Consider the following 24,843-nt stretch of genomic DNA (forward strand, 5'->3'; position numbering starts at 1 on the left):
TTGTTTGGAGGAAGCAACTTGAAGGGTGGGGAGGAAAAGCAAAAGGCATGAGGGCTGGAGGGCATGGATAAGATGAAGCTACTTGGAGGAGGGGGTGAGGAGGAGAAGCAACCGGAGACAGTGCGATGTCAAGTGGGTAGAGGAAAGTACATGAGTGCGAAAGCAAGGAGAGGATTACCCAAAAATGTATGCAACATGGAGGGGTGGGACAAAAGCATACAGGCGACGAAGTGTGGAGGGAGACAGCAGAAAAACATGCACTCCTTAGGGTGCTGAACCCAATTGAACAAAAATGTACTTGAAAAGCAAGCAGTAGGAGGACATAAGTAATGTGGCCAAGCTCTAGAAGGAGGAAGTAACACAAGAAGAATAAGGAAAGCCCACACAAGTTAATGAATAAAAAGCAAGCAACAGTAAAGCCAACCAATGGTAAACAATGGGTGGGCTCTAAGCCCACTAAGTTGACAGTAGGTATTTTCCCCAACAGACAGCGTACAAAGTCAGGTAGGCAAGATTTAAAAATATTTCACCTTTTGAGTTGGTTGCGGGGGCTCGCACCGAGAACCACTTAAGTCCCTCTTCTGCAACCTCGCCCTCAAATTCCCACATCCCCCAAAAAAAAAAAAAGCCTTGCTTAGGCTGCCGCCAATGTTTTCACACATTTTAATTGCCACCAGCTGCTCAGATCCTTCAAAGAGGTTTCCAGCTATCCTCCCACACACTGATGATGTTGGCTCCTCCCCGGGTGGCTAGGTGAAGGAAGCTGATATTGTGTGACACCCTGCCAGTTGGCAGGTTTGTAATTAGTATGTGAGGCTGAGCAAGATAGCTCATCGGTGGTGCCCTGGCAGCCACTTAGAAATGCCGTGCTGTAGCTTGGAGTCGTGGTGCTCCCCGGACCCACCTGCCGCCTCCAGGCCTGATATGTAGCAACCATCTAGCTGCTGCAGTGGCTCCAGACAATTGCAGCCAGACTTGTCTTCAATGTTTGCAAGAAAGGTTGGATGTCTGACACCTGCTGCTCTGTCCACCGACTCTGTGACACAGCATATCCATTTTGAGGTACTTTATTTGCTCATTGTGTCTTTTGATGGGGGGTAGGGGGGGAGAGAGTTGTATCACTTTTTCCTCAATGGTGGCTCCATTGGAGTGTGCAGTGGCTTTGCAAAGCCTCTGGAAGTGATGGCATGGAGCCGAATCTAGACACCACTCCTGTGCTTCTGACCCCTGTTCCTTTCTTTTGCAACCTTTCATACTTATCCAGTGCTCTGTTCTCAAACATTTTGTCAGCGTCTTTTTGCCCCCAAAATGTTTTTCAAGCTCACCGTCCTCGGGTTCATTGATGCATGTGAGCTCTGCAATGGAACCTCCATGTGCCCGAAGTAGGCGCATTGCTGGGATTGCTTCTTGGACAATATATCTCGGATGAGGGAACACTGAAGTCTTGAGTGGTAGCTAACAGAAGTTAACTTGACCAGCAGGAGCCTCTTCTCTTTACCCCAACCAGAGTTAACAAAAGTGATGGATGCATCACCCTCTGGGGGTCGTCACCTAGATGACGGGGAAATCGCTCTGGTGGTGCAGAAGCACCATATCAACTTACGTAACTGCATGCCGCTTGGTTGGCCCTGAAAGCCTTGCACCTGTCCGTCAACGGAAGCTGGTCCGAATCCTGATGGAGAAATGTAGTACTGCAACAAGAAGGTTGGTGTGTATTAGTGGGTACTGCCAGGAAGCACTCTGACTCTTAACCCTGACTCTACTTCTAAAAGATCTCAGCCTTTTGGCATGCTAGTGAAATGTCAGGCCAGATAAGCTCAACAGACATAGTCTGGAAGACCACAGATGGTATCTATGCCCATAGGTGGTGTCCTTGTACAGTGGAGGTCTGTTTTGGGTAGATCTTTTCACCATAGTCAAAAACACTCTTTGTTGTGAATGTTGTATGCTTGGAGTTTCCACCTTAAGGCTTCCTTAATAAAGCATTCTGCCTACAGTAGGACTGCGGTATCTGGTATTCCTTTCCGCCACTGGTGCCTCTGCCCTTTGTTTTGAAGATCAGGAAAATACAAGCTCGACTAAAGCAGTTTGGTCCAATAGAGGGTGGAACTCTGACGTGCTGGGCCTGAGCATTAGCCCTTTGTTCTAAGTCGAGTCCCAGCAACAAGACCAGTTTCTACATACAAACCTCCACTAGAGAGTGAACTGAACCAATGGAGTGAACTTAAGTTGCCTGCAATGGTTGATGTATCCTAGTGGCCCGGTGCATGTCTAGGAAATCAATTTATTCTGGTTGTTGGACAAAGTTGTGTTCTGGTGTGAGGGCCATCAGGCTGATCCTTTTCAGGCCAAGCTATCTGATGTTTGTTTGCTATCTTGCCTAGCCAGGCTCTTCTGAGGGCACTTTGAAAGGCTTTGTGCTTTTGCCTGCTCAACCCTCATTCTTTAATTCACAAGTTGTGATGCAGCTTTAGAAGAGTTCACATACCCTTCCTTCTGACCCTCTTTTCATGCCAAAGTGAGACTTTATCTTGGTCCTCACATTCTCTATGTGCCTACCTTTTGAGACTGTGCACAGCTGTTCCCTGAGGTGTCGGGCCATTAAGACTGTTACTCATTGCTCTTGCTTCTGCATACCATGTCAGTGAGCTGCACATGCCTTCTTAGCTGAGAAATTGGTGCTTCACACTCTGGCATCTTTTCTACCAAACATGGTACCATGAGGGAGAGTCCATCAAGCTTCCAGCATTTGTCTCTTTGCCACATCCCTCTAAGGAGGGGCAGAGTCTTTGGATTCTTAGAGAGCCTGCAATTTGTTGTATTTCTTAGTATAAAAAAAAAGTTGGTTCAGAAATGAACCTTGCCTAGATAAGAACCTGTGCATAAAAATGTGTTAAAAGGCTCTGGAGGGCATTCAGGTTCATTCTAGCAGTGCCAAAACCACTCCTATGGCACTTGTAGAAGGTGTTGCAGTGTTTGACATCTGGCAAGCTGTCACATTTGCATTCGACAACACCTTCATTGGGCATTATTGTCTTTATGCTCAAGTCCACAGAGGGCTGTCTTGCCCTCTGGGTCCTGCCAGCCTTCCAGGTGTCAGTTCACTCCTATAGCCCAGCACTATTTTGAGGTTTCTTTTCAAGTTGAGGAGTCTGAAGTTAGAAGTATCCATCACAAGAACAAGTTTCTTGCATTCAGTAATGAAATTTCTGGTGGATGATCTAACCTCAAATTATTTGCGGCCCTCCCTCCTCTCTGTTCTGTGGAGTGGACTATTGTTTGGGTTCTAAGAAAGTCCCAAGTTAGGTTCTACACACTGTCATACTTATCTGCCACACTCGATCTGATGGTGCAAAGAGTTTTAAAAGAAATCTGTCACCACAGCACAAGTTTGGCGTTCATGTGCAGCTTTGTGCCATCATTTCTAGAGGCAGTTTGAAGCCACCGTGGATTCCTAATGGTGCCACCTGATGGTGTAAGGCAGCAGTTGCTGAAAAAGCTCCAGATCCAGTGAAACGCCTGGGTGAACTCAAAAGGTGAAGAATCTGTTAGAAGGAGTATCTTCCAGAAAAGGCATTACCAATGGTAAGCAATCGGTCTTTAGGGAAAAGCCAAGCTGGCAGTATTTGGTAGTCCTCTGAATCTAAGGCAATCATTCAATTTCGAAGGGACCCAAGCTATATTTCATTTGTGGGCCAGGTTTTTCCATAAACACGATTTGTATCTTTATTTATCTGTGTGTCACTTGATTGATGGATGATGAAATAAAACATTCCATTGACATACTGAAGTTCTGCCCAACTCCAAATGAACTTCAGTTTGGCTAAAAGGGAATTCCACTGCTGTAGTGACTGAGTACCCTCTACGCCAAACTCTGAATCAGGACCCAGATATGATACCCAAAGCCTTCACTGTAATTACTTACCTAAAATCAGTTGGCACTCTTTGTTAGTTTCATTTTGTAGTAGGTGTCCTGGCTGGGTACAGATCTGAAAGAGCAGAGGAACTGAAACACCACCTCTATGTACTCTGCAGCAATATAAAAGTGACTGTTGAACAGAGAAGGTTGAAAGTGCTATTATTTTTCAAGCTCTCTGACAAAGCAAATCCTTTAACTGTGCTGCATAGGGATGTGCTTGTAATTTATTGCAGATGTAATTATTCTAATAATAATAACAATGTAAATCACACAAACATGTTTTGGTGCTAAATAATAGAATTAATTTTCATCACGTATCACCAACAGAAGAATGAATGTGTCATTAGTCATGTAGTTATTCACACTTATGGGTATAGATTTACATGCATGCTTATGTATCAGGTAGATACCCAACTGGACTATCCTAACCAGAACTTGTGATATCTGCAGGGTCTGCACTTGGATCTGCAGCAAACGCATGAACACACTAAGCTCTCTTTCTAGAATTTAAACCGGTCGCCTACAGATTCTGTGGATTACTCTGGTGCAAACATAGTAACCATTTGAGCTGCTACTACTAGGTTTGGAAGCTAGACCTGTTGGCCGCATTCAGTAGCGTTTCTCACAGGATCATGAGGCCATCCATAGCAAGGCCCTAGCCTAGTACAAGTACGATCTTTCCCATCAGGCTGAAGCAAGTCTATCAGGCACCATTTCAATATGAGTTTAAACTTCTCACCCATGGAGTTCCTTGGGGCTCATCTATAAACCTTATGCTTTCAGCGTGTATGTTCACCTTTTTGCTCAATTTATTGCTTCCTTTGGTTTCAGGTGTTACACTGATGACATACAGATTCTCTTATCACTGGATGGCAATCCTAATGATTTCAGTCCTAACTTTCAAAGTTCCTTGCTTATTGGGGTTAATTGGAAGAGTCCTAATTCCCCAAAATTAAACCCTGTCAAGACTGAAATCCTAATAATCTTGTGTTATAAATATCCTCAGATGTCCCCAAAGCATTTCTGGCCCAGCGGCTGTGGAATAGCCCAGGTTTAGAATCTGGATTTCTTCTCAACACTTTTCTACCTTCTCTTTGTTTTCCTGCAACTGGAGAATAAAATCCTTCACCATCTTTCCAGCTGTAGGAAATTGGGGTATTTGAGGGGAATGAGTACCCAACTCAAATAACCACAGTTCTTGTGAACCACTGAAGTCATTAAATTAACCTGAGCGGAACCCCTTCGTAGCTATGGCACAGAGCAGGCAGACTTAACTTCGAGGCAATGTGTGAAGTATTTTGCAGTACCAGAACAGTAATGTCCAAACTCAACACAAGAAAAATTGCAAACCAATTTAGAAATCTAGAATAAAGTATAATAAATAAAATGACATGCAAATACAGGACCCATAGATAGGATTTGTTAAAGTTTAATTAAAAATAGTGACATGAAGCACAAAGTGACAATGGTAGTAGTAGAACAAGATCTAAGTGCAATTTGCTGCTGACCATGATGGAGCGTTTGTCCAGATACACCTACCAGGTTTGTCACAGGCAAACAAAAAAAATACCCTTTTAAATCCCAATCCACCACAAGACTGAACTTTCAAAGTCACCCAAGGAGCTCTATGGAGGCACTTGGAGACTTACAGGGTGTCATGCAAAGGCCACAGCCCGGTCCAGTTCCTGCTGGGCAGTTGCAAAAGAATGCTTCTAGTAGCTTTTTGTGTCACATTATGACCCTTGAATAAACTTCTTTTTTCCTGGTCACAATAGGGAGTGTTCAGGGCCCTTCTAAGGTCACAGACAGCAGCTCCAGTGTTTAACTGTTCTTTCACAGGTCTTGGCAGGATCTAGCAGGTACCTGGAGGAGCCACATTTAAGCCTGGCATGAGCTAGTGGGTAGGAATGATCCCTGTGGACACACTAACCAGTGGCGGTAAAGGTCCCCAGGGCAAACTGTACCCACTTTGGGCATTTTCAAGGGGGCTGAAGTCTTTCCCACACTAAACCTGTGTTAGGCTTTACTCCTCACCTCATAGCATTGCCTTGCATTTTGGCTCCTCTCAATATCGGGCCACGGTTGAGAAGAACCATCATTGCCTTGATTTGCTGCAGACTGCAACCTGGTACAGGCTCTCTGTTCTCTGCCTCCTTTATCTCTTCCATGCCTCAGAACGCTGTGTTGTTCTCAGACCAATTCTAGCATGTCTCCTTGTACTTGCCATTTTGGGTTATTTACTCCTGCATGTCTGCATTTCTGATTGCCACATGAAAGAATACATTACAATACTTGAGTATCGGGCATTGAACATGGTGCAGTGAAATCTGTTTAATTTCACCGCGCCATTTTTTCGGGCCTCCTAGTGCCGGAAACCCCCCCCCCCCCCTCCCCTTTGCATTCATTATGCCTGCCGCAGGCATAATGTGACACAAGGGTTTACAAAGTAGTGCAATGCAAGCATTGTGACACTTTGTAAATATGGTGCGGAGGAAATGCCACCTTAATGCCAAACTTGCATAAAAAAAACTACGCAAATGTGGCGCTAGGGGCTTCTTAAATATGTCCCAAAGTGTTTTGGCATTCTGTTTTCCTCCCTTGGAGTGTGCCCAAAATATTATATATAAACCCTGCTGACCCGTAAAATAGGCTGTGACATGTCAAAGAGCGTCCCACTGCAATTAGGTCCTGACTGGCTGGTGGGACAGTAGAATGGTCCTGTCCAAGTGCCTGCTAACATTTTTCCTGTGATTTGACAGGGGGAGTGCACAGCCCAAGTGTCATATGAAAAACCCCAGCAAAAATAACAAATAATGGACGGAATGCTGAACAATGCAAACATTCACTCCCTAGTCACAAGGATCTGGGTTTAGTCCATTGTTTTTTTTTTTGCCCACTATACCAGTCCAGGCTAAACTGCGAAGCCAGGCCCTTCCTGGACCGGAAACAAGCATCCTAGGACAAGTTGCGGGGATCACCCCTCATCAACCCCTCATTGAATCCAATGGCGCAGTGAGCTCGGGACGCAGGTCTGACCATATCCTTCCCACTTAGGACGACAAAAGCAAAAAGAACGACTGATTTGCATATGGCTGGTCCAAACTGGAATGGCATGGGTAGGAAAAAAAATATGGATTTAGGCCATTATCTCTGTACTGGGGTGAATGTTTGACATTGTTCAGCATTCCGTCCATCACTTGTTCTATTTGCATATTTAAAAAAAAAAAAAAAAAAAAGTAGACAAGCCAGGAAGGATGTGACATTTACAAAGGACTTGACACTTTAATGTCGAAGAGGTTCCTCCAAGCTTTCCATCACAAATTCTATCAAGTTCAGATAGGTCAGCTCTGCTTATTCAGTTCAGTCTACTGTTTGCTCCTGGGAGCAATTCACACCTAACCATAGGGGAGCCATTAGCTGCCAGGTGAAACTGGAAGGAACTGAAGAGTCTAAAAGTGTTAGGCAGGGCAAAGGAACTTTTAAAAAGTTACCTTTCCAGAACATATAGAACTAACAGTCTTCAGCACCGAATTGGATTTTTATAACTAATAAAAAGAGATTCTTTTCTACCTGGTTCCATTCCAGAGATACAGGAGAAGTACGTATTATAGCATTGTGTTTTCCAATGAAGACAACTCTGCTACAGTGAAAATAGCTTTGAAGGCATTTTCACAGTAAGGCTATGTTTAAACTTTTACACGTCATACTTTTAAATACCATGAACTCAGTCTTTGTAGGTACTAAGGCCTGCTTAAGGGTGATTTAAAAGTAAGGTTTAGGCTGTCAAAAGGGGTTATTTGAACAGGCTGAATTTGTAGTTAAAGTCTGCACAGACAGGCTAATGATGGCAGGCCTGCAGTTCTGTTTACATTGTGACTAGTGTATGGTGTATTGTCTTAGAACTGTACGTGTTAGGACCCCGTGACTGCGGTGGACTTATGAAGCCAATTACGTAATCGATCTGGGAGGTGTCAAGGTATTGTTTTAATGATTATTTGAATATTGAGAGTTCAGTTGTTCCTTTTAAGCTGATGAGTAAAGGTATTAACTATGAGTTCTGTGTGTGATGTGTTCTTGTACATGCTATGGGGTTGGGGAGGACACAATAACTTGGGACAAGTTGGCAATATGTGCCCTGAAGAAACACAAGTAGTCTCCCTGACACTTTGTAAGAAATAGCAAATTGTTTGGCCGTGCCAAGTGTGCCAAAGCCTAAATGAAGAAGTCTGCAGATGGCGTATGTGGATTGCATGCGCCACTCCAGCACTGACGATGTCTTGTGAAGAACTTGAAGGCCCAACAAGAGAGCACCGTTGGAAAAGCCTGCCTAGACTTGCCGGCCAGGCTAAGAAAAAAAGGTGCTGCGCCACAACACTGAGCCATCAGTCCTACAAAGAAAACGCTAAAGACAGTGACAACCAGGTACAACATAAAAGGCAGCAACCATCAAAGATAACTCTAGAAGGCAGTGATAACCCGGTACAGTGTCACAGGCAGTAACAGCCAGATATAACACTGTAAGGCAGCAACAACCAGGTACAAGAAGTGAACTTACTCACTGGTCATACAACCTCAAAATTGGGCAAAGTGACTCAAGAGCAAACCTAGGGGTTGTTGGTTCTCGCAAAGCTGTTGGCTTTAGAAGCCATCTGTGGGATTGTGAATTTTTTCAATGGCTGCTAGCGAAACATGTATTATGGTGCTGGTGCTGCCGCCAGATGAACCACATGGATCGAGACTTGATGATTTCAAAGATGCTGTAGAAGAAGTAAGTGATGAGAATACTTAAAGAATTTTGCTGGTGACAAAGTGAAAGAAGTGATAAAGAAATTCTCACATACTGAGACAATGTCTTACTGTCCAATCAAAGAAGTGTTAGGAGAAAAGTTCAACCCGATGCCTAACATCGACTAAGAAAGGTTGATTGTCAATCAAGCGAAGACAACAAGTAGGTGAAAAAATGGATGAGTTTGTTGAAAGACTTGATGTGCTCATCAAACATTGCAAATTTAGTGAATTTAATGATGAAGAAGTCATGTGCCTCCGAGTCATCGATGATTGTCTGTTGGACTCATTCAGAAGACACATGTTGCCAGGGACAGTCTAGAAAAGGTATTAATGGAGGCCAGAGCTGAGGAGCAAGCTGATTTGCAAGCTGTTGATATGGAAGCTGGAGTAGCAAAAGGTGGATCGCCATTAGTCATGAGGATTAGATACCAGCGCCAAGCAGATGCCCATTGTAGGAAAGTACCATCTTGTCTGGTATGTTACCCCCATATTTCACTGTATATATGTTGTTTTAGTCTATGTGTCACTGGGACCCTGCCAGGCAGGGCCCCAGTGCTCATAAGTATGTGCCCTGTATGTGTTACCTGTGTGATGACTAACTGTCTCACTGAGGCTCTGCTAACCAGAACCTCAGTGGTTATGCTCTCTCTGCTTTCCAAATTGTCACTAACAGGCTAGTGACCAATTTCACCAATTCACATTGGCATACTGCTACACCCATATAATTCCCTAGTATATGGTACTGAGGTACCCAGGGTATTGGGGTTCCAGGAGATCCCTATGGGCTGCAGCATTTCTTTTGCCACCCATAGGGAGATCTGACTATTCTTACACAGGCCTGCCAGTGCAGCCTGAGTGAAATAACGTCCACGTTATTTCACAGCCATTTGCCACTGCACTTAAGTAACTTATAAGTCACCTATATGTCTAACCTTCACCTGGTGAAGGTTGGGTGCAAAGTTACTTAGTGTGTGGGCACCCTGGCACTAGCCAAGTTGCCCCCACATCGTTCAGGGCAAATTCCCCGGACTTTGTGAGTGCGGGGACACCATTACACGCGTGCACTATACATAGGTCAGTACCTATGTATAGCGTCACAATGGTAACTCCGAACATGGCCATGTAACATGTCTAAGATCATGGAATTGTCTCCCCAATGCCATTCTGGCATTGGGGAGACAATTCCATGATCCCCCGGGTCTCTAGCACAGAACCCGGGTACTGCCAAACTGCCTTTCCGGGGTCTCCACTGCAGCTGCTGCTGCTGCCAACCCCTCAGACAGGTTTCTGCCCTCCTGGGGTCCAGGCAGCCCTGGCCCAGGAAGACAGAACAAAGGATTTCCTCTGAGAGGGGGTGTAACACCCTCTCCCTTTGGAAATAGGTGTGATGGCTGGGGAGGAGTAGCCTCCCCCAGCCTCTGGAAATGCTTTGATGGGCACAGATGCTGCCCATCTCTGCATAAGCCAGTCTACACACCGGTTCAGGGATCCCCCAGCCCTGCTCTGGCACGAAACTGGACAAAGGAAAGGGGAGTGACCACTCCCCTGACCTGCACCTCCCAGGGGAGGTGCCCAGAGCTCCTCCAGTGTGCCCCAGACCTCTGCCATCTTGGAAACAGAGGTGTTTCTGGCACACTGGACTGCTCTGAGTGGCCAGTGCCACCAGGTGACGTCAGAGACTCCTTCTGATAGGCTTTTACCTCTGTTAGTAGCCAATCCTCCTTCCTAGGTAGCCAAACCTCCTTTTCTGGCTATTTAGGGTCTCTGCTTTGGTGAATTCTTCAGATAACGAATGCAAGAGCTCACCAGAGTTCCTCTGCATCTCCCTCTTCACCTTCTGCCAAAGGATCGACCGCTGACTGCTCAGGACGCCTGCAAAACCGCAACAAAGTAGCCAGACGACTACTAGCAACCTTATATCGCTTCATCCTGCCGGCTTTCTCGACTGTTTCCAGGTGGTGCATGCTCTGGAGGTAGCCTGCCTCCTTCTTGCACCAGGAGCTCTGAAGAAATCTCCAGTGGGTCGACGGAATATTCCCCCTGCAACCGCAGGCAACAAAAGACTGCATCACCGGTCCTCTTGGTCCCCTCTCAGCACGACGAGCGTGGTCCCTGGAACTCAGCAACTCTGTCCAAGTGACTCCCACAGTCCAGTGACTCTTCAGTCCAAGTTTGGTCGAGGTAAGTCCTTGCCTCCCCACGCTAGACTACATTGCTGGGTACTGCGTGATTTGCAACTGCTCCGGTTCCTGTGCACTCTTCCAGGATTTCCTTCGTGCACAGCCAAGCCTGGGTCCCCGACACTCTAACCTGCAGTGCACAACCTTCTGAGTTGTCCTTCGGCGTCGTGGGACTCCCTTTTGTGACTTCGGGTGGACTCTGGTTCACTTTTCTTCTAAGTGCCTGTTCAGGTACTTCTGCGGGTGCTGCCTGCTTCTGTGAGGGCTCCCTGACTTGCTGGGCGTCCCCTCTGTCTCCTCATCCAAGTGGCGACATCCTGGTCCCTCCTGGGCCACAGCAGCATCCAAAAACCCTAACCGCGATCCTTGCAGCTAGCAAGGCTTGTTTGCGGTCTTTCTGCGTGGGAACACCTCTGCAAGCTTCTTCACGAAGTGGGACATCCATCCTCCAAAGGGGAAGTTCCTAGTCCTCTTCGTTCTCACAAAGCACCAAGCTTATTCCATCCGGTGGCAGCTTCCTTGCACCCTCAGCTGGCATTTCCTGGGCTCCTGCCCACTCTCGACACTGTTGCGACTATTGGACTTGGTCCCCTTGTCTTACAGGTACTCAGGTCCGGAAATCCACTGTTGTTGCATTGCTGGTGTTGGTTTTCCTTGCAGAATCCCCCTATCACGACTTCTGTGCTCTCTGCGGGTTGTAGGTGCACTTTACACCTACCTTACAGGGTCTTGGAGTGGGCTATTTTTCTAACCCTCACTGTTTTCTTACAGTCCCAGCGACCCACTACAAACTCACATAGGTTTGGGGTCCATTCGTGGTTCGCATTCCACTTTTGAAGTACATGGTTTGTGTTGCCCCTATACCTATGTGTTCCTATTGCAATCTGATGTAACTTTACACTGCTTGCATTACTTTTCTTGCTATAACCTGCATAATTTTGGTTTGTGGTACATATATCTTGTGTATATTTCTCATCCTCATACTGAGGGTACTCACTGAGATACTTTTGGCATATTGTCATAAAAATAAAGTACCTTTATTTTTAGTATATCTGTGTATTGCGTTTTCTTATGATATTGTGCATATGACACCAGTGGTATAGTAGGAGCTTTACGTGTCTCCTAGTTCAGCCTAAGCTGCTTTGCCATAGCTACCTTCTATCAGCCTTAGCTGCTAGAAACACCTCTTCTACACTAATAAGGGATAACTTGACCTGGTACAATGTGTAAGTACCTCTGGTACCCACTACAAGCCAGGCCAGCCTCCTACACCCATAAGTCGACATCCTCAGAAGGAGAGAGACTGTGTTTCCGATGTGGATTTTCATTTCCACATGACAACAAATGTACAGTCGTCGGGCAAACATGCAAAGGGTGTGGAAAGAAGAGCCACTTAATACCCTTTGTAAAGCGAAGAAAAAAAACTAAGTGTGTCAGGGCAGAAGGAGAAGATAGATACCAGAATGTTCTAGAAGCAGTCTCGCCACACCCTCAAAAACAAAAAACTACCTCAACTGTGAGAGGTCAAAACTAAAGGAAGTCAATCACAATTAAGTTCATCCTGCAAGAGTTCCTTGACGTCACTGTTTAGCACCAGTGAAAAGAGTGAATGTTCGATGATCATAGATAATCGGAAACAACATGCATAAGTGGGCCCTGCCGCTTGCACGGAAGACAAAAGAAGGGCAGAAACAAGTGGGCTGAGAAAGCAAAAGACCTCATATGGACGTTGCCCCAAAATTAAACGGAAAGTCAATGATTGCCTGATAACTTTTGTAATTGATAGTGGTGCTTCGATCAATATTATGCCAATTGAACAATTTCACAGTACATCACCTTCACCACCACTCAAAGCGTCAAGAACGAAGGTGTACACATGGGCTGTTTCCATATTGTTGCAGTCATGGATCATTCATAGCGATCCTGCAGCATGAGAAGGCATCGTGCAGTCCTCAATTCCCGTTCTTCAAAGTACTCCATCAAGTGCACGCCTACGTAGCTTTACAACTGTTGTCATGGGTCTGATATCCATCAATTACAAATTGAATACACAACTTGAAATAGTGAGTTAGTTCCTGTCATTGTTTCATGGTGTTAGGAAGGCTCAAAACGATGAAGGTGCAACTCCACATTAATGAAGAAATCAGGTCTGTTGCATAGCGGCACCGCATGACTGCGTTCGTCCTACTGAAAGTGATCAAAAAGGAGCCAGAAGCTTTGCTGAAACATGATATTATTGAGCGCTCAACTGGTCCTACACCATGGGTGTCGCCTATTATGGTAGTGTCAAAAAAGGACAATGGAGGTGCAGTGCACATCTGCGTGGATATGCCCCAAGCCAGCAAAGCAATCAAGAGAGATTGAGATTCTAGTCTGCACAATGCGGATATGATCATGCAGTTGAATGGGGACAACATTTTTTCCTGTTTTGACCTGAATAAAGGCTACCACCAGCCTGAACTGGAAGAGAACTGCATGTACATTACCACTTTTTGAACTCATGTTTGTTTATTTAGATACAAAAGATTAAGTTCTGCAGTGTCCTCTGCTGCAGAAATATTCTAAGATGTTCTACATTATTCAGCCTGTGACACATCCCTTCAATTACAATGATAATATACTGGTATTTGGTGCAACATGGAAGGAGCATGATAAAGCCCTCCAATAAGTGTCAATCACTTACTGATGCAGGCGTCACCTTAAATACCAAAGTGTGAATTTCATAAAACAAAGTTCAAGTTCTTTGGACGTGTATTTTCTGATGGAAGCATGACTCCTGATCCTGACAAAGTAAGAGCACTATTAGCCGCCAGTCCTCCACAAAATGTCACAGAGGTACGGTCTTTCTTGGGCATGGCCAGCTATTCTTCGAAATACATTACTGACTTTGCCGCAGTGACTGCCCCTTTGCAAGACCTATCAAAACGAAATGTCCAGTTTCAAAGATCCGCTGAACGAGACCGCAGTTTCAAGAATATAAAACATGCAATTGAAAATGCAACTGATATGCATTGCTTCGATCCCTGTTTGCACACCTAGATCACTGTTGATGAAAACCCAGTGGGGTTGGGAGCACTCCTTCCTGAGCATAGTGGACATCCAAATGCTCGGAGACACATTGTTAGGTTCACCAGTCAAAGTTTGTCTGACATAGAACGTGCCTATTCCCAGCTGGAAAAGGAGTCTGCTGGTGGTATGGGCCTGTGAACTTGTGTTTCTGTATGGAAAGCGTTTCACAATCATCACTGACCATCAGGCATTAGTCACCATTTTTGGCAATCCGAAAGCCAAGATACCTCCCTACATCGAGAGGTAAGGGTTACATTTATAAGACTATGGCTATACAATTGTGCACAAGCCAAACAAAAATCAAAACCCTGCCGATTATTTCTCATGAGTACCCCTACAGCTGCACAGTTCAACATGAAGAACTGCAGAGGAGTACATCAACGTCATTGTAAAGTCCAGCACACCTGAGCTCTGTCCATATAGCAGATCATTGCTGCTACCAATGCTGCTAAGGGCATGTGCACCCTTAAAGACGTTATTCCAGCCCAGGCCTAGAGACTCAGTATTCGACTTTTAAATGACAATGTTGAATTTCAAACATACTGCAGTGTCCAACATGAACTGTCACTAAAGAAGGAATTGTGCTCAGAGGATCCTGTATTGTCATACCTGCAAGTTTGAGACAGCAATTTCTTGAACTCTCCCATGAAGGCCATTGTGGCCATCAAAAGGGTATTGAAGGATTGTGTGTGGTTCCCTCGCTTGGACAAGAAAGTGGAGAGGGAACTAAAGTAGTGTCTTCCATACAACTGCCTGTCTCCCAAGATGACCCAGCATCCCCTGACAATGTCGGATCTCCTTATGCATGCGCGGGAAAGAATTGCTGTTGATTTCTTTGGGCCCCTGGCCAATAGACATAATCTTATGGTGATCATTGAGCATTCCCAGTTTCCTACGGTAGAAGAAATGTCATCCACAACACACAACAAAGTAATTGAGCAGCTAGATAACATCTTGAAGTGTGGGACATACCAGACATTCTCAAGTCTGACAGTGGTCCACCATTCAACAGCAAGGAGTTGCTAGCGGGTCTTAACATGAAACATCAAAAAAAGCACACCTTTGTGGCCTGAAGCCAACGGTGTTGTGGAACGATTTATGGGGACCGTGAAATGGGTGATTCATCGCGCATTGATAGAGGGAGTTGATATGAGTCAGGCATTATGCTAAGCCCTCCGTGATTATCATCAACTCCTCATTCCACTACATGTAAGAGCCCTGCCACTCTGGTGTTTGGGGGAGCAATGAGAACCAAACTACCACAGAGAACCTTACATAATGGTGCGTGCTGCTGACTGCTCGGAAGCATCAGATGAAGACGTATGCTGATCAACGTTGTCAAGTTCAAGAGATCCTGTTCGATGAAGGTGATTAGGTTCTCATCAAACAAAAGACTGATCCTCCATTTGATGTTGAACATTTAAAAGTTGTGACACGAAAGGGACGCATGATAATGGTGCATCAATCACCAGGAACTCATCTCACTTCAGACATCTCTCTTTGATCATCAGTCCCTACAGATTCAGAGGAAACTGCCCCACCTGAAGACTCTGATCATACATCAGACCCTTTACCGCAGGGGTCCACCCTGGGTGCAGCTCAACTACTCCATACCACCCAGTCTGGCCAAATTGTACGAGCACCTAGATGGATGATTGAAGAAATGTGATGCTGCTATTTGTTCCTATCATTTGTTTATGTCTTCTTATTTAACAAAGGAGGAGATGTAGTGCCTTACAACAGTACGCATGAGGACCCTGTGACTAGGGACGGACTTATGAAGGAAATTACGTAATCGATCTGCAAAGTGTCAAGGTGTTGTTTGAATGGCCATTGAGATATTGAGAGTTCAGTTGCTTGTACGTTGATGAGTAAAGAAGTTTACTACGAACTCCGTGTGTGGTGTATTCTTGTGCATGCTACCAGGGGAAGACACAACAGATGGCAAAATGAGTACTGCAGTCTACTTGTAACATATAACTTACATGCTCTGGATACACCTTGGTACAATGGGGGGGGAGCACAAGCACTTTATCACAGGTTAGCAGGGGTAATGTGCACATGATTCTATAGCCAGCAAAAATAAGGTTCAGCAAAAATACAAAAAACGTGGGGTGACCATGCAGAAAGGGCAACATTTTTCCTACTCGTCTTGGCTAGTAGTTTAAACAATTATATTCAGCCATCGTGATTACTGCAGCACATTCTTTCTGGGCTCACCTATGTTTGTCCAAGCACTGTTTCAAAACGTGGTAGCTCACCTCAAACTCCCAACCTGATCATCTTCTTCTGAGGCACTGAAATCTTTACAATGGCTGCCAAAGGTGGGATTGCAGAAAAGTATGTAAGTTGTAATTGAAGTTTATTCCGAGCTAAATGGACCCATGATTGGAGGGTGTGCTGGTCACAGCAAGCAATTCTCGGCAACTGCTTAGAACAGAACTGCATCATCCACTGTAACTGAAAGCTACCAGAGAGGGAGTCATTCAACCTTTGCTTGCTGAGTTTATCTGCACTGCTGGCCTTATACAACAAAGATAGCAGGTCCTACTTTTATATTGAACATTAGCCTTATTGTTCAAACAGGTATGCTAGTTTGAACCATCTTTGAAATTCAAAATAGGCTTTCTTTTCTCTTTTATGCTAAGGCTAAATTTAGTGATTAGAAATTAGTGTAGGATTGCTATAAAATCATAAAGCAAATATATTGATGTAAGGAAATGCCTCCTTGGCATGGTTGCCCCCTGACTTTTTGCCTTTGCTGATGCTATGTTTACAATTGAAAGTGTGCTGAGGCCTGCTAACCAGGCCCCAGCACCAGTGTTCTTTCCCTAACCGGTACTTTTGTATCCACAATTGGCAGACCCTGGCATCCAGATAAGTCCCTTGTAACTGGTACTTCTAGTACCAAGGGCCCTGATGCCAAGGAAGGTCTCTAAGGGCTGCAGCATGTCTTATGCCACCCTGGAGACCTCTCACTCAGCACAGACACACTGCTTACCAGCTTGTGTGTACTAGTGAGGACAAAACGAGTAAGTCGACATGGCACTCCCCTCAGGGTGCCATGCCAGCCTCTCACTGCCTATGCAGTATAGGTAAGACACCCCTCTAGCAGGCCTTACAGCCCTAAGGCAGGGTGCACTATACCATAGGTGAGGGTACCAGTGCATGAGCATGGTACCCCTACAGTGTCTAAACAAAACCTTAGACATTGTAAGTGCAGGGTAGCCATAAGAGTATATGGTCTGGGAGTCTGTCAAACACGAACTCCACAGCACCATAATGGCTACACTGAAAACTGGGAAGTTTGGTATCAAACTTCTCAGCACAATAAATGCACACTGATGCCAGTGTACATTTTATTGTAAAATACACCACAGAGGGCACCTTAGAGGTGCCCCCTGAAACTTAACCGACTATCTGTGTAGGCTGACTAGTTTTAGCAGCCTGCCACAAACCGAGACATGTTGCTGGCCCCATGGGGAGAGTGCCTTTGTCACTCTGAGGCCAGTAACAAAGCCTGCACTGGGTGGAGATGCTAACACCTCCCCCAGGCAGGAATTGTCACACCTGGCGGTGAGCCTCAAAGGCTCACCTCCTTTGTGCCAACCCAGCAGGACACTCCAGCTAGTGGAGTTGCCCGCCCCCTCCGGCCAGGCCCCACTTTTGGCGGCAAGGCCGGAGAAAATAATGAGAAAAACAAGGAGGAGTCACTGGCCAGTCAGGACAGCCCCTAAGGTGTCCTGAGCTGAGGTGACTCTAACTTTTAGAAATCCTCCATCTTGCAGATGGAGGATTCCCCCAATAGGGTTAGGATTGTGACCCCCTCCCCTTGGGAGGAGGCACAAAGAGGGTGTACCCACCCTCAGGGCTAGTAGCCATTGGCTACTAACCCCCCAGACCTAAACACGCCCTTAAATTTAGTATTTAAGGGCTACCCTGAACCCTAGAAAATTAGATTCCTGCAACTACAAGAAGAAGGACTGCCCAGCTGAAAACCCCTGCAGCGGAAGACCAGAAGACGACAACTGCCTTGGCTCCAGAAACTCACCGGCCTGTCTCCTGCCTTCCAAAGATCCTGCTCCAGCGACGCCTTCCAAAGGGACCAGCGACCTCGACATCCTCTGAGGACTGCCCCTGCTTCGAAAAGACAAGAAACTCCAGAGGACAGCGGACCTGCTCCAAGAAAAGCTGCAACTTTGTTTCCAGCAACTTTAAAGAACCCTGCAAGCTCCCCGCAAGAAGCGTGAGACTTGCAACACTGCACCCGGCGACCCCGACTCGGCTGGTGGCGATCCAACACCTCAGGAGGGACCCCAGGACTACTCTGATACTGTGAGTACCAAAACCTGAGCCCCCACAGCGCCGCCTGCAGAGGGAATCCCGAGGCTTCCCCTGACCGCGACTCTTTGAACCTAAAGTCCCGACGCCTGGGAGAGACCCTGCACCCGCAGCCCCCAGGACCTGAAGGACCGGACTTTCACTGGAGAAGTGACCCCCAGGAGTCCCTCTCCCTTGCCCAAGTGGAGGTTTCCCCGAGGAATCCCCCCCTTGCCTGCCTGCAGCGCTGAAGAGATCCCGAGATCTCTCATAGACTAACATTGCGAACCCGACGCTTGTTTCTACACTGCACCCGGCCGCCCCCGCGCCGCTGAGGGTGAAATTTCTGTGTGGACCTGTGTCCCCCCCGGTGCCCTACAAAACCCCCCTGGTCTGCCCTCCGAAGACGCGGGTACTTACCTGCAAGCAGACCGGAACCGGGGCACCCCCTTCTCTCCATTCTAGCCTATGTGTTTTGGGCACCACTTTGAACTCTGCACCTGACCGGCCCTGAGCTGCTGGTGTGGTGACTTTGGGGTTGCTCTGAACCCCCAACGGTGGGCTACCTTGGACCAAGAACTACGCCCTGTAAGTGTCTTACTTACCTGGTTAACCTAACAAATACTTACCTCCCCTAGGAACTGTGAAAATTGCACTAAGTGTCCACTTTTAAAACAGCTATTTGTGAATAACTTGAAAAGTATACATGCAATTTTGATGATTTGAAGTTCCTAAAGTACTTACCTGCAATACCTTTCGAATGAGATATTACATGTAGAATTTGAACCTGTGGTTCTTAAAATAAACTAAGAAAAGATATTTTTCTATACAAAAACCTATTGGCTGGATTTGTCTCTGAGTGTGTGTACCTCATTTATTGTCTATGTGTATGTACAACAAATGCTTAACACTACTCCTTGGATAAGCCTACTGCTCGACCACACTACCACAAAATAGAGCATTAGTATTATCTATTTTTACCACTATTTTACCTCTAAGGGGAGCCCTTGGACTCTGTGCATGCTATTCCTTACTTTGAAATAGCACATACAGAGCCAACTTCCTACATTGGTGGATCAGCGGTGGGGTACAAGACTTTGCATTTGCTGGACTACTCAGCCAATACCTGATCACACGACAAATTCCAAAATTGTCATTAGAAATTGATTTTTGCAATTTGAAAAGTTTTCTAAATTCTTAAAAGACCTGCTAGGGCCTTGTGTTAGATCCTGTTTAGCATTTCTTTTAGAGTTTAAAAGTTTGTAAAAGTTTGAATTAGATTCTAGAACCAGTTGTAGATTCTTAAAAAGTATTCCAACTTTTAGAAGCAAAATGTCCAACACAGATGTGACTGTGGTGGAACTCGACACCACACCTTACCTCCATCTTAAGATGAGGGAGCTAAGGTCACTCTGTAAAATAAAGAAAATAACAATGGGCCCCAAACCTACCAAAATACAGCTCCAGGAGCTTTTGGCAGAGTTTGAAAAGGCCAACCCCTCTGAGGGTGGCAACTCAGAGGAAGAAGATAGTGACTTGGAGGAAAATTCCCCCCTACCAATCCTATCTAGGGAGAACAGGGTCCCTCAAACCCTGACTCCAAAAATAATAGTCAGAGATGCTGGTTCCCTCACAGGAGAGACCAACACCTCTGAAATCACTGAGGATAACCCCAGTGAAGAGGACATCCAGTTAGCCAGGATGGCCAAAAGATTGGCTTTGGAAAGACAGATCCTAGCCATAGAGAGGGAAAGACAAGAGATGGGCCTAGGACCCATCAATGGTGGCAGCAACATAAATAGGGTCAGAGATTCTCCTGACATGTTGAAAATCCCTAAAGGGATTGTAACTAAATATGAAGATGGTGATGACATCACCAAATGGTTCACAGCTTTTGAGAGGGCTTGTGTAACCAGAAAAGTGAACAGATCTCACTGGGGTGCTCTCCTTTGGGAAATGTTCACAGGAAAGTGTAGGGATAGACTCCTCACACTCTCTGGACAAGATGCAGAATCTTATGACCTCATGAAGGGTACCCTGATTGAGGGCTTTGGATTCTCCACTGAGGAGTATAGGATTAGATTCAGGGGGGCTCAAAAATCCTCGAGCCAGACCTGGGTTGACTTTGTAGACTACTCAGTGAAAACACTAGATGGTTGGATTCAAGGCAGTGGTGTAAGTAATTATGATGGGCTGTACAATTTATTTGTGAAAGAACACCTATTGAGTAATTGTTTCAATGATAAACTGCATCAGCATCTGGTAGACCTAGGACCAATTTCTCCCCAAGAATTGGGAAAGAAGGCGGACCATTGGGTCAAGACAAGGGTGTCCAAGACTTCAACAGGGGGTGACCAAAAGAAAGGGGTCACAAAGACTCCCCAGGGGAAGGGTGATGAGACAACCAAAACTAAAAATAGTAAAGAGTCTTCTACAGGCCCCCAAAAACCTGCACAGGAGGGTGGGCCCAGAGCCTCTTCACAAAACAATGGGTACAAGGGTAAAAACTTTGATCCCAAAAAGGCCTGGTGTCATAGCTGTAAACAGCATGGACACCAAACTGGAGACAAGGCCTGTCCCAAGAAAGGTTCCACTCCAAACTCCCATCCAGGTAACACTGGTATGGCTAGTCTCCAAGTGGGATCAACAGTGTGCCCAGAGCAAATCAGGGTCCACACTGAAGCTACTCTAGTTTCTGAGGGTGGGGTGGATTTAGCCACACTAGCTGTCTGGCCGCCTAACATGCAAAAATACAGACAGCAACTCTTAATTAATGGGACTAGAATAGAGGGCCTGAGGGATACAGGTGCCAGTGTCACCATGGTGACAGAGAAACTGGTTTCCCCTGGCCAATACCTGACTGGAAAAACTTACACAGTCACCAACGCTGACAATCAGAGAAAAGTACATCCCATGGCAATGGTTACTTTAGAATGGGGAGGGGTCAATGGCCTGAAACAGGTGGTGGTCTCCTCAAATATCCCAGTGGACTGTCTGCTTGGAAATGACCTGGAGTCCTCAGCATGGGCTGAGGTAGAACTAAAAACCCATGCAGCAATGCTGGGTATCCCTGAACTGGTGTGTGTGAAAACAAGAGCACAATGCAAGGCACAGGGTGAAAAAGTAGAGCTGGAGTCTGGAAAAATGGCCCAGCCTACCAAGAGAACAGGAAAGTCAGTTGGGAAACCAACTGCAACACAGCAAAAGAAAGGGAACCTCTCTTCTCAGGAAGAAGTTCTGCCCTCTGAGGGAACTGAGCCTTTGGAGCTTGAACCTTATCAGGTTGAGCTCTTAGGCCCAGGGGGACCCTCAAGGGAGGAGCTGTGTAAGGGACAAGAAACCTGTCCCTCTCTTGAAGGCCTTAGGCAGCAAGCTGCTGAAGAGTCCAAAGGCAAGAAAAATGGAACGCATAGGGTCTATTGGGAGGATGGACTCCTGTACACTGAGGCCAGAGACCCCAAACCTGGTGCCACTAGGAGAGTGGTAGTGCCTCAGCTGTTCAGGAAGTTCATCCTAACATTGGCCCATGACATTCCCCTTGCTGGACATTTGGGACAAACCAAGACGTGGGAGAGGTTAGTCAACCACTTCTACTGGCCCAATATGTCCAACATGGTTAAGGAGTTTTGCCTCTCCTGCCCCACCTGTCAAGCCAGTGGTAAGACAGGTGGGCACCCAAAGGCCCCCCTCATTCCACTTCCAGTGGTGGGGGTTCCCTTTGAAAGAGTGGGTGTGGACATAGTTGGTCCACTAGAACCTCCCACAGCCTCAGGAAATATGTATATCCTGGTAGTAGTGGATCATGCTACCAGGTATCCTGAAGCTATTCCCCTTAGGTCGACTACTGCCCCTGCAGTAGCCAAGGCCCTCATTGGTATCTTTACCAGAGTGGGTTTCCCTAAGGAGGTGGTGTCTGACAGAGGTACCAACTTCATGTCAGCATACCTAAAGCACATGTGGAATGAGTGTGGAGTGACTTATAAATTCACTACACCATACCATCCACAAACTAATGGCTTGGTTGAGAGATTCAACAAGACATTAAAAGGCATGATCATGGGGCTCCCAGAAAAGCTCAAAAGGAGATGGGATGTCCTCTTGCCATGTCTGCTTTTCGCTTACAGAGAGGTGCCACAGAAGGGAGTAGGATTCTCACCCTTTGAACTTCTGTTTGGTCATCCTGTAAGGGGACCACTTGCCCTTGTTAAAGAAGGCTGGGAGAGACCTCTCCATGAGCCTAAACAGGACATAGTGGACTATGTACTTGGCCTTCGCTCTAGAATGGCAGAGTACATGGAAAAGGCAACCAAAAACCTTGAGGCCAGCCAACAGCTCCAGAAGTTTTGGTATGACCAAAAGGCTGCACTGGTTGAGTTCCAACCAGGGCAGAAAGTCTGGGTTCTGGAGCCTGTGGCTCCCAGGGCACTCCAGGACAAATGGAGTGGCCCTTACCCAGTGCTAGAAAGGAAGAGTCAGGTCACCTACCTGGTGGACCTGGGCACAAGCAGGAGCCCCAAGAGGGTGATCCATGTGAACCGCCTTAAACTCTTCCATGACAGGGCTGATGTGAATCTGTTGATGGTAACAGATGAGGATCAGGAGGCAGAGAGTGAACCTCTCCCTGATCTTCTGTCATCAGACCCAAAAGATGGCACAGTAGATGGAGTGATCTACTCAGACACCCTCTCTGGCCAACAGCAAGCTGATTGTAGGAGAGTCCTACAACAGTTTCCTGAACTCTTCTCCTTAACCCCTGGTCAGACACACCTGTGTACCCATGATGTGGACACAGGAGACAGCATGCCTGTCAAAAACAAAATCTTTAGACAGTCTGACCATGTTAAGGAAAGCATCAAGGTGGAAGTCCACAAGATGCTGGAATTGGGAGTAATTGAGCGCTCTGACAGCCCCTGGGCTAGCCCAGTGGTCTTAGTCCCCAAACCTCACACCAAAGATGGAAAGAAAGAGATGAGGTTTTGTGTGGACTACAGAGGGCTCAATTCTGTCACCAAGACAGATGCTCATCCAATTCCAAGAGCTGATGAGCTCATTGATAAATTAGGTGCTGCCAAATTTCTAAGTACCTTTGACTTGACAGCAGGGTACTGGCAAATAAAAATGGCACCTGGAGCAAAAGAAAAGACAGCATTCTCCACACCTGATGGGCATTATCAGTTTACTGTTATGCCCTTTGGTTTAAAGAATGCCCCTGCCACCTTCCAAAGGTTGGTGAATCAAGTCCTTGCTGGCTTGGAGTCCTTTAGCACAGCTTATCTTGATGATATTGCTGTCTTTAGCTCCACCTGGCAGGATCACCTGGTCCACCTGAGGAAGGTTTTGAAGGCTCTGCAATCTGCAGGCCTCTCTATCAAGGCATCCAAATGCCAGATAGGGCAGGGAACTGTGGTTTACTTGGGACACCTTGTAGGTGGAGGCCAAGTTCAGCCACTCCAACCCAAGATCCAGACTATTCTGGACTGGGTAGCTCCAAAAACCCAGACTCAAGTCAGGGCATTCCTTGGCTTGACTGGGTATTACAGGAGGTTTGTGAAGGGATATGGATCCATTGTGACAGCCCTCACTGAACTCACCTCCAAGAAAATGCCCAAGAAAGTGAACTGGACTGTAGAATGCCAACAGGCCTTTGACACCCTGAAACAAGCAATGTGCTCAGCACCAGTTCTAAAAGCTCCAGATTATTCTAAGCAGTTCATTGTGCAGACTGATGCCTCTGAACATGGGATAGGGGCAGTTTTGTCCCAAACAAATGATGATGGCCTTGACCAGCCTGTTGCTTTCATTAGCAGGAGGTTACTCCCCAGGGAGCAGCGTTGGAGTGCCATTGAGAGGGAGGCCTTTGCTGTGGTTTGGTCCCTGAAGAAGCTGAGACCATACCTCTTTGGGACTCACTTCCTAGTTCAAACTGACCACAGACCTCTCAAATGGCTGATGCAAATGAAAGGTGAAAATCCTAAACTGTTGAGGTGGTCCATCTCCCTACAGGGAATGGACTTTATAGTGGAACACAGACCTGGGACTGCCCATGCCAATGCAGATGGCCTTTCCAGGTTCTTCCACTTAGAAAATGAAGACTCTCTTGGGAAAGGTTAGTCTCATCCTTTTTCGTTTGGGGGGGGGTTGTGTAAGGAAATGCCTCCTTGGCATGGTTGCCCCCTGACTTTTTGCCTTTGCTGATGCTATGTTTACAATTGAAAGTGTGCTGAGGCCTGCTAACCAGGCCCCAGCACCAGTGTTCTTTCCCTAACCGGTACTTTTGTATCCACAATTGGCAGACCCTGGCATCCAGATAAGTCCCTTGTAACTGGTACTTCTAGTACCAAGGGCCCTGATGCCAAGGAAGGTCTCTAAGGGCTGCAGCATGTCTTATGCCACCCTGGAGACCTCTCACTCAGCACAGACACACTGCTTACCAGCTTGTGTGTACTAGTGAGGACAAAACGAGTAAGTCGACATGGCACTCCCCTCAGGGTGCCATGCCAGCCTCTCACTGCCTATGCAGTATAGGTAAGACACCCCTCTAGCAGGCCTTACAGCCCTAAGGCAGGG

The sequence above is a fragment of the Pleurodeles waltl genome, chromosome 7 (genome assembly GCF_031143425.1).
Source record: "Pleurodeles waltl isolate 20211129_DDA chromosome 7, aPleWal1.hap1.20221129, whole genome shotgun sequence".
NCBI lineage: Eukaryota > Metazoa > Chordata > Amphibia > Caudata > Salamandridae > Pleurodeles > Pleurodeles waltl.